Consider the following 7,217-nt stretch of genomic DNA (forward strand, 5'->3'; position numbering starts at 1 on the left):
CTTACTGGTAATGGAGTAAGTACCACATCAAGATTTATGTCTCGTAAGCACCTATATTTTATATTTTATCAGTAATTATTGAGCAAAAATGGCTGATCACGTCTTCGTATTTTGGCCTCGTTTATTAAGTTGAACTCGAGTGCTTAAGAGCTTAATCTTAAGATCGACAAGACTTAGGACTTGAATTTCTATTCAAAGAAAGTTGATCTTTGAACTCAATATTGCAGAAATTCGAATATTTGAACTGGGATTTAGAAAGTCTTCGAATGGACTTGAAAGTGTTTGAAGACAAGATTTGAAAAATTCTTGAAGCTTCCGGGTAGACTGTTGTGAAATTTTGAGGAGTAGCTTATTTGCGAAGATTATTAAGATTAATATTTAAAGAGATTTGAAAGGTGATGTTTAGATAGTATAAAACTCTGATAATTATTGTTTTATAAATATTGATGATTATCTTCTCAATTATTGTGTTCAGCATTTTTAAGTGACTACTTGTGAAAAAATACAGTGAAAACGACTACAACTCTCTTTTTGAATGACTACAATTTTAACTCAGATGAATCTCAAATGAGGTGAGCTCACCTGGAGGATTTCGTAGTGAAATTCAATACTTAATGTTTTGAAAATAATCTAGATTTGGTCCACTTCTTTAATCCTTTAAATTCTAAGTTGCTTATTCTGAGCAAATGATCTCGTCATTAATGAATCAATCAAGCTCATGAAAGTCCAAGGTAGAAGAATAAAGCATCCTGAATATTAGTAAGCATTCACTAAACCATAATCAAAGCAAACAAAGACTTTTTTTGGGTTTAAAATGAAAATTAAGTCAAATTTTAGTTTTTAATGGTTCTTAACAATGTTTTAAAAGGTGCGGTTTTGAAGCACTTTCCCTAAATGAGGCGAATCATAAGCCGTAAGGCAGAATACGGTGTAAGTCTCAACTTTAATAATAATAATAATAATAATAAATCTTAAAATAAAAAAATACTAATAAAATCACATCAAAATTAAATAATAAGAAATCAATGCAATGTATATTAATCAAATTAATTAAGTCATTTTCAATAACTTCTAATTTAGGGTTAATTGGTAGTCAACTAAGCTCTTATTTTCTAAAAAGTTTAACCCTAATCTTGGATGCAAAAAAAAAAGGCTTATAAACCTATACCAAAACCCTATAAAAGCATAAATCACTATAACCAATATCGAGACTTAAACCTCTTAACAAATATATACCAAAAGCCAATAAAGGCCCTAAACCCATTATAACCTTTTGAATATTTGAGGCTTAAGCCTTAATTACCCTATATTGAGGCTATAGTCTCAAGGCTAATTGCATAGCCTTGCCTTTAAACCACTGATTCTTAAGTGATGGACATGCATTCATAAAAATTGGCCCCTTTACCTGGAGCACTATTGGGGCTTATTTGAAATAATTACTCTAAAACAAAACAAAAATAAATAAATAAATAAACACATGCCAAACTTGCAACCTTGAATCTTTGAGAGATCAAAAGTCATACATTAAGGAAAAAAAATGTAAAGAATGGAAGCAAAATGGCATGAGAATAACAACTAGAATGATGGAGAATATGAAAATATGTGCCAAGTAAGAGAATTGAAAGAAGCTTGATCTTTTCTATGTTGCCCTTTTATATGCCCTAGTCTTTTCTTCCACACAGAGATCTATTTCTCACTAAAAATTGTGTCAAAATTACCTAAGTGAAACCTTTAAAAGGATAAGAGATCGTAGCCCTGAAGTTGTTGTAAAGTTAAACAAAATACACTATAAAAAGTGCTTAGCACTTTTAGAGTGAAAAAAAAAAGTAGGGAAATCTAGATTACTTCATTCCTTGACCCTGAATCTTGTATGGTGCATGCAATCTATTCCTGGGCTTCATCAGATATAATCATAGTTGAAAACATGGCAATAAAAAACCATAATAACTTAGATTTAGAGAAAATAAGGGTCATACCTATGATATGGATGTTCTTAGATTGATTCCAATCCGATGAAGTAAACTATGGGTGTTGTAGATCTTGTATACCTAAAGATCTTTCACCCGATCACTCATTTCAAGGATCTCTAACACAAGAGAATGGTGGTCTTCTCTAGAAGGAGGCCAGGGTTTTCTTTTTTGGAGTTTGGAAGATATTATCGAAAAGTGAAGCCCTAAACCTCTAAGTGGGTTTATATAAGCTTCCTTATGGGCTTAAGTGACTTGAGTTTAACTTGGGTTTGGGTTACTCAATCCAACCAACTTGGGTTAACATTGTAATAAAAAATAAAATAAAATAAAAACAAAAACAAAAAAACAAAACAAAACAAAAACAAACCTCGTTCTAAAGAGCTTGGAGTAACACCTTGGAGGGTAAAGTGACCTTTTAAGGTCCTTAATACCTAGTACCTTGGGATAATACTAGGAACCTCAGATTACTTCATTCCCTAACCCTAGATCTTGTAGGGTGCATGCTATCTATCCTAGGCTTCTTTAAATTTACTTTAGTGGAAAACTATGGCTTCAAAAACTAAAACGAATATAGATCTAGAGTTAGAAAAGTTTATACCTACGATTGAAATGTTCTCAAATTGATTTCCATCCGATGAAGGCTATGAAACCATGGTGGTCATTATAGAACTCGTCTACCCAATGATTTTCCACTCGATCTCTCCCTTCATGGGTCTTAGCATGAGATTAAAGTGGGCTTCTCCTCTATAGGGTGACTAGGGTTCCTCTTTCTGAAAGACACTAGTGAAAATGGCAAAATCCTTAACCTTAAACTCGTAAGGGGGTTTATATAGGGCTCATTAGGGGCTTAAGTGACTTGAGCCCAAATTGGGCTTAGGTCACCTAATCTAACCCATTTGGGTCTTAATTAATTAATTAATTAGCTATAATGGGCTCTAATTAATTAAGAAACCTAACTAACCAATTTAAAAAGACAATTCATAAGATCTAATACAACCTTATGTTTTTACCAAAACGCCCTTTTGTTCACTTATAAATTACATACCCAAATGTTAGGATAAAACCCTTAAAAACACAACATGATGTAACATATTTGAAATTCATTATTTATTTAATGTTATTCTAGTTTAACTTTCATCTATCTTTATTCCATTCATTGTACTTTATGAGAATTCTTGCCTAAAATATTTTGTATTGTACATGACTTGGGTGCATTAGAAGTTACACAGAAAATTCAAGTTATGGTTTCCTTAAGTAGATGACTTGTTCACAATTGGTTCATGAACTTAGGCAATCTATTATAGGTTATAGTGCACTACCTTTTAATTGGAGGGATAACTAGTCTTGGTGATTAAGATGGGTTTTTCATGATGATTACACTAGTGTGTATGGTTACACATTTGATAGGACCTATGGTGAGCCATGACGTAAGGTTATTAAGTAGTCATGACTTCACCAAACCACTTCGTTGTGTTTTCTCTCAACCTTGAGAGAATATTGAGCTTGTTTTGAAGTTAGTAGTGGTTTTGACATTGGGTGAGATCTTAAAGTAATCATATATTCCCTATGTATTGGGTTATTGTTGATGGAAACTAGTAGCAATAGGTATTCTTAATAAAAACACCATTGTATCTTATGGGATTGAGACAAAGTGTCCTTTTGGGTGATTCTAAGGAGGTGTGTTCATGTAAATTATGGTCATAGTAGTTCCTTAAGTGGAACTTGACATAATTATGAACAAGAGCCATTGGTCTTCAACTTGCCATAAGTTGACACCAATATTTGGCATCAAAACTTGCTAAAAGAAGCTCTTATATAGCTGTCATAATTCAAAAACTTTTAAGCCTAACAAATGGCCCAAAAAATGAGCCCAAACAAGTAAAAGGAATTGGACCCATTTGCAATCTCGTAATAGCATACTCTTTTTGTAGCTTTGCTTAAAATGACTATATCTCTCTCTCATTTCAACTCCAAATTGTGAACCATTTGTGCAATTGGATTCATGACTTCCTAAGCTTCAAAACCATATGTAGCTTGCCCTAAGAAACTTATAAGAGGAAGCCCCAATTTTGAGTTAAAGTGAATGTTGCTATGTAGCCATGGATCTAAAAAAAAAAAAAACCTTTTTTCTTCTTCATTTTCCTTTTATTCAATCAAACAAAGGATTCATCATTTCTTCCATAGCCATTAAAATCCTTGAATCTTCATAGATGATGCTCTAATAAAGATCTAATCTTTATTGACATCATTGAGGAATTCTTCTCTTGTACCCTCCATAGATGATAACAAATTTAACTTTACAACATAAAATTAAATCTTATGCCCCTATAATGGAACTTACATCCTAATCTATGGAAAATATTAAAACTTTACAAGAGAAATTAAAAACCTATACTCCTTCAAATCCATTGGTAACTTTAACACAAACTCAATATTCTCTCAAAGTTGAGAGACAACATAATGAAGTAGCTTGGTAAGGTAATGACTACTTGATAACCTTAAGTCATGACTCATCATAAGTCTTGTCCAATGTGTAACCATACACCTAGTGCACTCACAATGGGACCCATCCCAATAGCTAAGATCAGTCATGCCTCTAATTAGGAAGTAATGTACTACAACCTCTAATATACTGCCTAGACCCATAAACCGATTGTGAACAAGTCATCAATATGTGAGAAACCCATGACTTGAATCTTTCGTACAACTTCTAATGCATCCAAGTCACGTACAATGTGAAAAATGCAGACAAGAATGTTCATAAAGTGTAATGCATGGAATAAGGATAGATAAAAGTGAAACTAGAATATCATTAAATAACGAATTCCAAATTTTATTACATAATGTCATGTTTTTAAGGGCTCTATCCTAACACTAACAAGGTAGTGTCATCACCTATCAAGATTACCTCTCTAATATTTGAGTTATATATCCCATTTATCATGTGATCAATTGACATACTCTTGCTCTAAGGAGCATATGTCAAATTTCCACTAAAGAAAATGCTATGGCCATAGTCTTCTAGATCACATGTCCTTTGGATCACCCAAAGGGACACACTGTCTCCAACTCATGAGATATTATCATGCCTCTATTGAGAATACCCGTTGTCACCAGTCTCCATCAACAACGACCCAATCCATAGAGATATATGACCTTCTTAGGGTTTAACCCATAGGTCAAAGCCTCATATTGACTTTGGCTCAAACTCAATATCCTCTTAATGTTGAGAGTCCATGTAGTATAGTAGCTTAATAAATCATGACAACTGATAACCTTACATCATGATTCGTCATAGGTCTTGTTCAATGTGCATCACATACACTAGTACACTCACAATGGGAAACTCATCCCAATGGCCAAGAAAAATCATCCCTCCAATTATAAGGTGGTGCATTACAATCTCTACTGAATTGCCCAAATTCATGAACTAACTATGGACAACTTATCTACTTATAAGGAACCCATGATTTGCATCCTTTATGCAACTACTAATGCACCCAAGTCATGTACAATGTGAGAGATATTGATTGAAGTCTTACTTTTACGGGCTTAGTCCCAACAACATTGACTAAGGGAAAATCAATCTCCCTATGAAGGGGATTGTGCACTTAAGAAGCGTGCTCCAATTGCATATTTGAATTGTCCAGTCTTCCTTATGTCCTTGAATGGGTAATTTAGACAGCCCACCAAAGGTGCACATTTAAAATGCACCTTGCTAGATGCACCATCCAAATTGTTTGCTGCAGGTGCACAAATTAGACCACACTTTCAATTAATGCATTTGATATTGCACCATTTAGGTGTAAAATCTTACCTTTACTAAAGGACCAATCTTCATTTGTTTTGAAGGACGACATGAATTAAATATAACAAAAAAGAAATACATACATGGTTTTTATCGAGAGTATGTGGTCGAGCAATCTTAGAAAGTAGAAGATTTATGTAAAACAAAACATTAACAGTAGACAACAGCACGAAAAGTAAAAAATACCATATATATATATGTGTATGTGTGTGTGTGTGTGAGAGAGAGAGAGAGAGAGAGTTAAAAAAAAAAGGAAAAAAAAACAAAACATTCTTACTACTGTCACAAAAATCAATCTTCATTCTTGAACCAAAGAAAGAAAAAAGAATTGACAATTGTATAGATGTTAGGTTGTCTCAATAGGGTACCTAGGATTAATAGTACCAGGAGCAAGAGTTTTAGGTGTGAATACAAGGGAAGAAACATATTTTTGGTCATTTTTTGGGAAATGTAGGAAACCTAGAAACTAAAAAGAAAGCAAACACAAGATTTTGGAAAGAAAAGTCATTGGAATGCCCTCTCTCAAGCCGAACTCACACAACTAGTCCCAATTCAATGGTTGCGGCCTTTGGATCAGCTATACCCCAACAATAAGGCACTAATTGACAAGAGAATCAATCACCTCAACAAAGGCTCAACTTAGTCTAACAACTCCTTTTGGTCATTGCAATTAGATGATTTAGATGAGTTTATTCTCATTTCAAAAAGCCTATTTATGGTTTATTAGACTCATGACCATGGTTACTGAGAAAATAAAGGCTAATCTTAAATGAGAAAAAACATCCAAGAGGGGGGTGAATTGGGTTTTTCAAAAACTTTTTATTCAAGCACAATAGAAGCAAATATAATGAGATAGAGTTAGAGAATTTAAACTTAGATTTTATAGTGGTTCGACACTTCTTTGCCTACGTCCACTCTCCTCAAGCTCCTAACCGAGTGAGGGTTCCACTAACTTGAAGCTTCAACCAAGATTCTAATCTCTTTTACACTTGGATTACGACTCCAACGGGATCTTACACAATCTCTTCAAGATTCAACTCACTTGAAGGCTCTAACACTCAATTTACAAGAATGATCTTCTCTCAACCTATCTCAATAATGGCTCAAATACAAGTCAAAGCTAGGATGACTAACAAGGGTGTACTAAAAGATATGCAAGTGAAAATTTTAATGCACCAAGAAAGAAATGAGAGCTTTTAAGGCAAGAACAAGTGGGTAGACAATTAAATGCAAGTGTTCTCTATATCATAAATGAAGTGGAGTTCTCAATTTATAGGTTTCTAACCTTGGGAACCAAGAAAAACAAAAAGCAACCTCAACCGGTCGAGTTGGGGGTCGACCGGTTCACTAGCCTTTGGAACATTTAATGCTTTGACAAGTTACCATTGCTTCAACCAGACCTCGACCGGAGGTCAACCGGGAAGGAAGATACCTCGACC

The sequence above is a fragment of the Vitis riparia genome, chromosome 16, assembly GCF_004353265.1.
Source record: "Vitis riparia cultivar Riparia Gloire de Montpellier isolate 1030 chromosome 16, EGFV_Vit.rip_1.0, whole genome shotgun sequence".
In the NCBI taxonomy this organism is placed as follows: domain Eukaryota; kingdom Viridiplantae; phylum Streptophyta; class Magnoliopsida; order Vitales; family Vitaceae; genus Vitis; species Vitis riparia.